The 10143-nt window shown below is 46.0% G+C and overlaps 1 protein-coding gene across 1 annotated transcript in view; it reads left to right on the top strand.

The window, feature by feature from the left end:
• Positions 1 to 859: 859 nt before the first annotated feature.
• The window catches only part of LOC137305344 (neurotrophin-4-like), a 28731-nt gene continuing 19447 nt past the window's right edge, over positions 860 to 10143 (top strand). The window contains exon 1 of the mRNA XM_067974182.1: positions 860 to 1218. The gene's annotated coding sequence lies outside the window, so the exon portion shown is untranslated. The remainder of the gene's footprint in view (positions 1219 to 10143) is intronic.

The raw sequence follows: 10143 nt of genomic DNA, 5'->3' as shown, positions 1-10143 counted from the left end.
GCATGTGGTCTGTAGGGGAGGGTATTGCGGGCAGGTGGTCTGTCGGGGAGGGTATTGCAGGCAGGTGGTCTGTAGGGGAGGGTATTGCGGGCAGGTGGTCTGTCGGGGAGGGTATTGCAGGCAGGTGGTCTGTAGGGGAGGGTATTGCGGGCAGGTGGTCTGTAGGGGAGGGTATTGCAGGCAGGTGGTCTGTAGGGGAGGGTATTGCGGGCAGGTGGTCTGTCGGGGAGGGTATTGCAGGCAGGTGGTCTGTAGGGGAGGGTATTGCGGGCAGGTGGTCTGTCGGGGAGGGTATTGCAGGCAGGTGGTCTGTAGGGGAGGGTATTGCGGGCAGGTGGTCTGTCGGGGAGGGTATTGCAGGCAGGTGGTCTGTAGGGGAGGGTATTGCAGGCAGGTGGTATATGAGAGGAGTTTGTTGCGTGTATCTCCATGTCCTGACGCGTGTATTAGATTAACATTAAACAGTACCTTTTTTTCTCAAATACGGTTCTGGGTGATTGCCACAAACGTGCAGATTCTCTGCTTCATTTCACGTAAGAACAAAAAATATCAGCTTAATAGTGTCAATGCCCGGGGGGGGGGCGGTGAAACTGAGCCCTGGATGAATTTCTCGACTACTTTGCAACCCTGTGACTTAATTTTCTCAAATCTTTAACCAGCGAGGGCGGGTTAAAGCTCCCGGGAACCCCTGATGATTTATAACAATCTTTCCTTTTTCTTTCTGTCCCTGGGAATAATCGAAATCAAATGGAATGAAATAATTTTTTTTCCTGGTTTTAAAAGGGGCGGATTTGGAGGACACGTCACCGGCAGAAACTAACTCAAGAATTCTCTCTCTTGTACCCCCTCCCTTTTTTTTTCTTCTTTTCTGCAAGAAAACTTCCCCCCCCAAACCCCCCCAAGTCCCCTTTAAACAAACAGCTCCTAATTCTGCGCCGTAAAAAAAAAGGGGGGTTTAAGAAAGATGCATGGGAGCCCCGGGTCGGAGGCTTTGCTTTGGGATCGGACCCGGCTCAGCTCGGCTCAGCATGGCAGAGAGGCAGAGACTCACCTTGGACACTACACCCCACGGGGCTGACAGGGCAATCGGATCGATTCTAATCGACTTGCACGAGATCCAGGATTCCGGGGGAGTCCAACGCTAAGCGTTTGTGTGTGTGTGTTGTGTGTGTTTTTTTCCCCCCAAGTCTGCTTTGGAGTCAGATCAACTCCCAGACGGTAAGAATTAATAAGTGTAATTTTGTGTTTGTGTTTTATTTTACAATAAATAAATGTACACTGGCTGACTGTTCCTGTCAGTGTCTGTTAATGACACTTGAAACTGATAACTGGTTCATTAATAAGGAATGAATGCATTAATTTAATTGCATTCTTTTTTTAAAAAAAAAGCTACACGGGATTGTTACAGAAGACATCAATACCTTTACAACCAGAGGGATGGAACTTCTAAATATACGAGGGTTTTTTATCGCCATTAATTATGCATTATCCTAATCGAGTGTCACAAATACACGTCGGAGAAGCCCTACCCCCTCTTTCTAACTTTCTGTTCAAACAAAAATAAATGTGAATATCTCATTAAATTAAAAAGTTCCCTCCCCAAATAAAAAGGGGAGAGGGGGGGAAAAAGTATTTGATTTTAAATCAGCTTGTGTTTGTATCCTGCATTTTTAAATAATATCTCACAGGTCCATTCTTAATATATTTATATAATAAATATTTTGGTTGAAATAGATGGATTTATATTGGTTGAAATAGATGGATTTTAAAATAAGGAGTAAATTTTGTTGTCTTTTTAAGGGGGGGGGGAAATCTGATTCAATTTCTCTTACTTTATACACTGGTCAACGGTGAATCACCTTTTTTCTTCAAACACTATTTGATGTCTCCGTTCAGCCCTTTTCAAAAAAAAAACTCCGTGTGAAACCGATCCCTGCAAGAGCCACAAGTTATAAAGATTTTATAGGAAATGTGAGACGCCCTCTCATTTTTTTTTCCCTTTTGGGTCCCAGCCCCAGTTCAGGCTCCCACCTATGCGGGAACACCTCCAAAAAAAAAATCTCTCTCTCTCCCTTCGCCAGAACCCAGACGCTGTAAACATGTCCTGGAGACAGAGGACACCGTCCTGAGGAACTTTTACTTCCATTTCACCTCTTCCAGGGATGTTATGAGGAAATTATAAGAGAGAGAGAGAGGTTTAGTCCCCCTCAGACAGCGAGACATCAGCGACCCAGGTACCGTCACTCAGTGCCCATTGATGCAGTTTGCCAAACTTAAAAGGTTAGAACACTTTAACCATTGTAAACACTTCATCTATGTGAGCTGTATAATTTTTAAAGTCTGGATTATAGATTCTAGTCTCTGACTTGCGTCAAAAGTTTCCCCAAGAGACTGTAAATATTGGTGTTAAAACCTCCAATTAATTGGCTCCTCGGGGTTGATCCAATTCCTTGTGGAAATTTAGGGTTGGATTTTTTTTTTGGGTCATTGACAGATTCTTGTTTACAAATTGTTCTGGGGAAGTGACTGTGGGCGGATTACCTTTACTAGAATTGTGCCTGAACATGAGGTTTTGGGCAGCATTTTGTGACTTGTGTGAACAGACATTTTTTTTCCCCCTCAGGATCTTTTGATGTGAAGCTATTGAGAGCTGTAGCCTGCCTTTGGGATTCTGCTATTCAGCACCTGTTTACCAAGCGTTTAGTGTCCTGTGATACCTCAGTCAGAATGTGTTTCCAGCTTGAATACAAACACGCCTTGGTTTTACAAAAGGTCTGGTTTTGAAAAAAAGTATTTATTTTTTCAAGAATCAGTGTTTAAAGGAGCCTGCAGGCAGACTCGGTGAACAAGCAGTACATTATGTCCCATCCCAGAAGTCGGGCAACTTGTATCATAAACCAAGGACTTTTGACAGCGGGTGGGACCCACAGAGCTAGAAGAGTTAGCTTCGATTTGCAACCAGTAAAACCCACTGTTGACATGATCTGTCTCTCAGCAATATGGATCTAAGGAGAAAGATTCAGGAGGGAGATTAGCAGGAAGTTAAGTTTGCTTCCCTTTGCAGATTTGTGCAGGTTTATACTCTGGTCTCTGTGTGTGTGTGTCTCTCTCTCTTTGTTTGCGGAAACATTTGCCTGAGGAAGGAGAAAATCTCCGAAAGCTTGTGAATTTAAAATAAAATTGCTGGACTATAACTTGGTGTTGTAAAATTGTTTACAATTGTCAACCCCAGTCCATCACCGGCATCTCCACATCTTTGTTCTATGCAGACTATCATCACTGGCATATCTAAAGACAGAAATAACGACCTCAGGACGTCCCAAAGCACTTTACAGCCAATTAAGTACTTTTGAAGCATTGTCACTGTTGCGATGTAGGAAACGCGGGAGCTAATTTTACGCACAGCAAGCTCCCGCAAACAGCAATGAGATAATGACCAGATAATCTGTGTTTTTAGTGATGTTCGTTGAGGGATAAATATTGACCGGGGCAGCGGGGAGGCCTCCCCTGCTCTCCTTCGAAATAGTGGCCTTGGGATCTTTTACGTCCACCTGAGAGGGCAGGTTGGGCCCCGGTTTAACGTCTCATCCAAAAGACGGCACCTCCCTCCGTACTGGCACTGGGAGTGTCAGCCTAGATTTTGTGCTCAAGTCCCTGGATTTATTCTGCCTTGTTTTGTGGGTAAGCCGTATGTCATGCACAATTCATTTCTGGTGAGGGTGTTTGCTTCATGCCTGTGAATTTTGGGTCCATGTCAGCGTACTATTAGAAACCTGTTTCTGCGACATTTTATATTAAAGTAATTGGGAATCTTCACAGCGGAAACTCAGTTTGGAATACGAATCCATATTCCGGAATGAAAGGCTGATTCCCATGAGGAGTTTCCCTCTTCCCTGTCTTCCACATTTGTAATGAAATACATAATTGGGAAACATCAGAAAGATGCACTAGCTTTGCGTTCTGTCAGGAAATAACGGGCCGGGAAGTGTCAGGAGAGGGATTTGAGTCCCTGTGTTGGTTTGAGGATCACTGTGTGTATGGTTTACACAGCACCCCCCGCAGCTGGACAGAGGGGCTGACAAACTAGAAGGGACCGCGTGTGTTGTAGCAATCTAAGAAAAGATGTGATACCTGAATGCACATTCTATCACATCCTTAGGACGTCTCAAATCACTTCAAAACTAACTTTTGAAACCCGTTTCTTCTGTTATGTAGGCAAAATGTAGCAACTGGCTTGTGCACAGCAAGATCCCACAAACAGCAAAAGAAATGAATGACCAGTTGAGCTGTTGGGGGATGGTGTGTGGGGGGGTGGTTTCGGTGAAGGATGTTGAGAGGAATGTAGACCGGGAACTCTCCTAATCTTACCTTCTTTCATTGTAATAAAAAAATTCCCTTCAATTTCCCCCCAATCCCACCCGGTCCCTTCCTTGAAGGGCTGGATCTTGCTGGAATAACAGATCCACAGATGCCTCTTGCCCCCCTCCTCCCGGGCCCTCGCCAAAGTTGACACCCTTCTTCCTTGAGCCCAAACAGTGAGTGTTGGCAGACTGTTCCACCATGGAGGCCATTGCAACCGAGCCAGATTCTATCCCCACCTGATGCCTCCTGACACATGCACTTCCCGGTAGGAATCATTAGACAGTGATTGGGAATGTGAACCAGCACTGATTTTCTGTTTCCCTTAGGTCAGCTAATTCGGTAGAGACCTCGGAACATGAATCTGGGACCCTCTAGTCTGCATGGCTTAGCTCCACACCACATGCTGCATTTACCCATTGAGGGAGTTCTGTGGTTAGCACTCTCGCGTCAGGAGGTCGTGGGTTTGAGCCCCACTCCAGAGACGTGAGCATCGTATCTAGGCTGACACTCCAGTGCAGTGCTGAGGGAGTGCTGCACTGTTGGAGGTACTGTCTTTAGGGTGAGATGTTAAACCGAGGGACCCACCTGCCCTCTCAGGTGGATGTAAAAGATCCCATGACACTATTTTGAAGAAGAGCAGGGGGGTTCTCCCCGGTGTCCTGGACCAATATTTATCCCTCAATCAACATCCCTAAAAAAAAAGATTACCTGGTCATTATTTCATTGCTGTTTGTGGGATCTTGCTGTGCGCAAAAATGGCTGCCGCATTTCCTACATTGCGAAACTAACCACACTTCAAAAAGTATTTCATTGGCAGTAAAGTGCTTTGGGACGTTCTGAGGATGTGAAAGACGCTATAGAAATGCAAGTCTTTCTTTCTTTCTTTCCAGCAATGCTGGTTAGCATATGAGTGGGGGAAACGGGATTTATTGGACTGGAGTTAGATCACAGATCAGCCATAATCTTATTAAATGGCGGATCAGGCACGAGGGGCTGAATGGCCTACTCCTGTTCCTATGTTCTTATGGAGGTTTGGAGAGGTGCAATAGCGTGCCGGGTTAGTACTGGAATGGCTGGATGGATAAATCTAGTCGGAGTCCCATTGATAACCACATTAACCAGTGTGGGGCTTTCTTGTGTTGTGGTATATAAGTTGTGATTGTAGAATATTATTATGATCAAAGGTGATGGTTTCATTAATAAGGTAACTGCTTTAATGAGCTCCATTATTGCGCTGTATACAAGGTGGTGATTAATCTCAAAGGTGCTGGATTACAAATGGGAGGGAGATATGCATCAGTTGTACAGAGCCTTGATCAGACCCCAGCTGGAGTACTGTGTTCAGTTCTGGGCACCGCACCTCAGGAAGGATATATTGGCATTGGAGGGGGTGTAGCGCAGATTCACCAGAATGACACCGGGCTTGAGAGGGTTAAATTATGAGGACAGGTTGCATAAATTTGGTTTGTATTCCCTTGAGATTGAGGGGTGATCTGATCGAGGTGTTTAAAATGTTAAAAGGACTCGATAGGGTAGATACGGAGAAACTATTTCCTCTGGTGGGGGAATCAAGAACAAGAGGACACAATCTTAAAATTAGAGCCAGGCCGTTTAGGAGGGAAATCAGGAAGCGCTTTTTCACACAAAGGGTAGTAGAAATCTGGAACTCTCTCCTCAAAAGGCTACGGATACTGAGGAACAATTGGAGCTTTCAAGACTGAGATCGATAGATTTTTGATTTTTGTTAGGTAAGGGTATCGAGGGATATGGAGCAAAGACGGGTAAATGGAATTGAGGTGCAGGTCAGCCATGATCTAATTGAATGTCGGAGTAGGCTCGAGGGACTGAATGGCATAATCCCTTCATGGAGGTTAAGTATTTGGTTTAGCAAATGTATTTGGCATTAGCTGAATAGAGACTAATGTCCCCTCCCTCCATTATGGTTTGATTTGGTTTGTCATGCATGTAGTGATTGAAAATGCTAAACTCGACTAAATCTTCCTTGTGATCCCTTTTATGCAAAATGTATCTGCCTTTCTGATCGCTCAATGGGCAGTACTGAGCTATAGAGACCAGAGAGGTCCCAGGGTCCGTCCTCGGTCTATGCTGAGTTAAATGGACTCAGGGCGGCAGTAGGGATAAACAGATGACTTCATTGTCGCCTGGGCTGCAGCGGAGGTTAAAGATCAGTGAGGGTCCCTGCTCGCGATCATTACCCAGTTGCCCTTGGATGTCAGATTACAAAAACAACTTGCATTTTATGTAGTGTCTTTATCGTAGTGAAACGTCCCAAGGCGCCTCATCGGAGCGTTATCAGAGAAAAAATTGACACTAGCCGCATAAAGAGATATAGAATCATAGAATGATACAGCTCAGGATGAAGCCATTCGGCCCATCGTGCCCGTGTTGGGCTCATTGGAAGAGTTATCCAATTAGTCTCACTCCCCCTGCTCTTTCCCATAGTCCTGCAAATTTTTCCCCTTCATGTATTTATCCAATTCCCTTTTGAAAGTTGCAATTGAATCTGCTTCCACCGCCCTTTCAGGCAGGGGAAGCAGATTCAGTAACAACTCGCTGCATTAAAAAACGTTTCCTCATCCCCCGTCGGGCTCTTTTGCCAATTACCTTGAATGTTCGTTCGCTGGTTACTGACTCTCCTGCCACTGGAAACAGTTTCTTCTTATTCACTCTGTCAAAACCCTTCATGGTTTTGGACACCTCTATCAAATCTCCTCTTAACCTTCTCTGCTCTAAGGAGAACAACCCCAGCTTCTCGAGTCTCTCCACGTCACTGAAGTTCCTCATTTTAGGACAGGTGACCAAAAGCTTGGCCAAAGAGGTAGGTTTTAAGGGGCGTCTTCAAGGAGGAGAAAGAGAGTTAGAGAGGCGGAGAGGTTTAGGGAGGAAATTCCAGAGCTTAGGGCCGAGGCAGCTGAACGCACGGCCGCCAATGGTGGAGCAATGAAATCGGGGATGCGCAAGAGGCCAGAATTGGAGGAGCGCAGAGATCTCGGAGGGTTGTAGGGTAGGTGGAGGTCACAGAGTGGGCGAGGCCATGGAGGGATTTGAACACGAGGTTGATTAAATTAGGAGAAGATTGGGCTCAGTCATAATGCTCCCCATGGTCAAATAACCCGAGGCCCACTGCCCAGGCTGATGTGCAATAAATGGCCACTTTGATGAGTTAATGGAGGCCTATCAGCCTCAATGGAACTGTGTCAGCACCTTCGGGAGAGAATGAGAGGTGTCTCACCATTATAAAGAGAGTCACGGTATCAGTTACTGTTAAAAATCAAACACTCATATTTAGGACTTGTATTTTTCACATTTTCCGATGTTTAAACTTGGGTCTTTTCTTTGCCTTTACCAAAATTGTTTCTTAAGGGGCTTCAAAAATTGTAGATCTCCAAACCAAAAATTGGCAGTAATAAAGAGGGCCTTTTACCACCTCAGGACGTCCCAAAGTATTTTACAGCCAATGAAGTACTCTCTTGAAGTGTAGTCACTGTTGTAATGTAGGAAAAGCGGTAGCTAATTTGCGCACAGCAAGATCCCACAAACAGAAACCACTTTACAGCGCACTCAATGATGTGACATCTATTAAATGTTGTTTGTTTTCACATTAGAACTGAGAACAGATGAACAACAGCATCCCATTTCAACAGCATCCCATTTCAACAGCTGTATTTCAACTGATGTTATTCCAGCTTCCTCTCACTGGCACTCAGTAACATTTCCCCCCAGTGCCCTCTATTACTGATTGTATCTCTACTGATGTTAATCCAGCTCCTTCTCTCTGGCACTCAGTGACACCTCCCCCCAAACACCCTTTATTACAGTGCTTAATGCGTTACAGACAGTCGCTTTGTAATTGACATCTATGGGAATAACAAATGGCTTACAATAACGACCTGCATTTATATAGCGCCTTTAATATAGTAAAACATCCCAAGGCATTTCACAGGAGTGTAATCAGACAAAAATTGACATCGAGCCAAAGAAGGAGGTGTTAGGACAGGTGAAGGAGGGTCTTAAAGGAGGAGAAAGAGGTGGAGAAATTTAGCTGGGGGGGGGGGGAGTTTCAGATCTTATCCTGGACACAGCTGTCAATGGCAGGGCAAAGGGAAGTTGGGAGATGGACAAGAGTTGCAGAGATCTCAGAGGATCGTAGGGCTGGAGCAGGTTACAGAGATAGTGAGCACGCAAGGCCAGGGAGGGAGTTGAACACGAGGATGAGAATTTTAAACTGGAGGCGATCGGGGACCGGGGCTAACATTGACCGCCAGATATAAACAGTCGCCCTCGATAACCGCGGGCGGCATAAGTGGCCTCTCAATGAATTTCAATGGCCGCCTCGCCATTCCCAAGGAAAGGAATACTGCCGGATCCAGGCGCCTGCCCTTTAGTATCGGGAACGTGACAATTTTACTGCAGCAAGAGATTCTTGACGCCTGAGCCCATATAGAACGTTCAAAGGCTGCTTGCAGAACAAAGTAATGGGGAACCTGCTTTTGATTACTGCCCAGACCCGGGGCAGGTGGTGGGGAGTTTGCTTTTTTTTCTCTCGGTGCAGTCTCTATGCATTTTTCCAGAAATAGTTCACGAAGTGTTCCCACTCGGAGCGGGATTGGCTGCAGCCTGAATTAAAGAAATGTGTGCGGCTGGAAGTTCCTCTTAACTTTCCAGCTCCTTGTCATCGAATCTAGATGTTTACTTGCCAGCAATCACAAACAGAGCTGGCTGCAGGCGCCTCGATGGCTCTGTGGCTTTAGCACGTCATGTGGCATTGTGCTAACAGACCAGACACACCAGGAACGTCCCAGCGTTGAAACCCTGCTGTGAGCTGGAGGACCTGAACTTGGCAGGGCACAACGAAGGGGCTTGAGAATTGACCTCTGGGCGGAGAGAATTGGGAAACCGACCAGCGTTCCCACTCCCCCGCATCGGCCGAGGGCAGGGTTGGGCTCGACTGCGATGCACGCAGTGGTGGATCAGCCTGTTGAAACTCACTCAGGGCGACGTGATAACAGTACCCCATGGGTGAGTAGCAGCTCCGGGATAGGAAAGTAGAAGAAGAAGAGAAAAAAAAAGACTTGATGTGGGAACTGGATGGTGCAGTGACTGGGCACATGATCGACTCATTCAAGTACCATGTGGGAGGAAATATAGAAAGAAAGAACATTTCTAGAACGCCTTTCACGATCTCAGGATGTCCCAAAGTGCTTTACAGCCAATGAAGTACTTTTAGAAGCGTCGTCACTGTTGTGATGTAGGAAACGTGGCAGCCATTTTGCGCACAGCAAGATCCCAGAAACAGCAATGTGATAATGACCAGATAATCTGTTCTAGTGATAAATAGTGTGATGCGATCTTTTATGTCCACCTGAGAGGGTAGGCAGGGCCTTGCTTCGATGTCTCAACCGAAAGACAGTGCAGCACTCCCTCGGGAGTGTCAGCCTAGATTATGTGCTCAAATCTCTGGAGTGGGGTTTAAACCCACGACCTTCTGACTCGGAGGCGAGAGTGCTGCCCACCGAGCGATCTGAAAGGCTCCAACTGCAGCCCTTCCTGGGAGTGCAAGGCCGGTTATGAGCATGCTTTCCTGATTTGATTGCATCTGTTTGGGACGATGTATGTTCACTGAAGTCAGAAGGAAAGCACCAGGCCGGAATGAAACATCTTTGCCATCTCGCACGTTTTTGTGGCTTGACTGAGCGCGTCCCTGCCCCTCCACGTTGTAGCTCCACTCGTATCGTGAACCTGACTAAAGTCAAATCCCTT

This window comes from Heptranchias perlo, chromosome 40 (assembly GCF_035084215.1).
Source record: "Heptranchias perlo isolate sHepPer1 chromosome 40, sHepPer1.hap1, whole genome shotgun sequence".
Taxonomy (NCBI): Eukaryota; Metazoa; Chordata; class Chondrichthyes; order Hexanchiformes; family Hexanchidae; genus Heptranchias; species Heptranchias perlo.
Note: the sequence above shows the minus strand (reverse complement) of the source record. Positions and strands in the feature narration are given on the sequence as shown.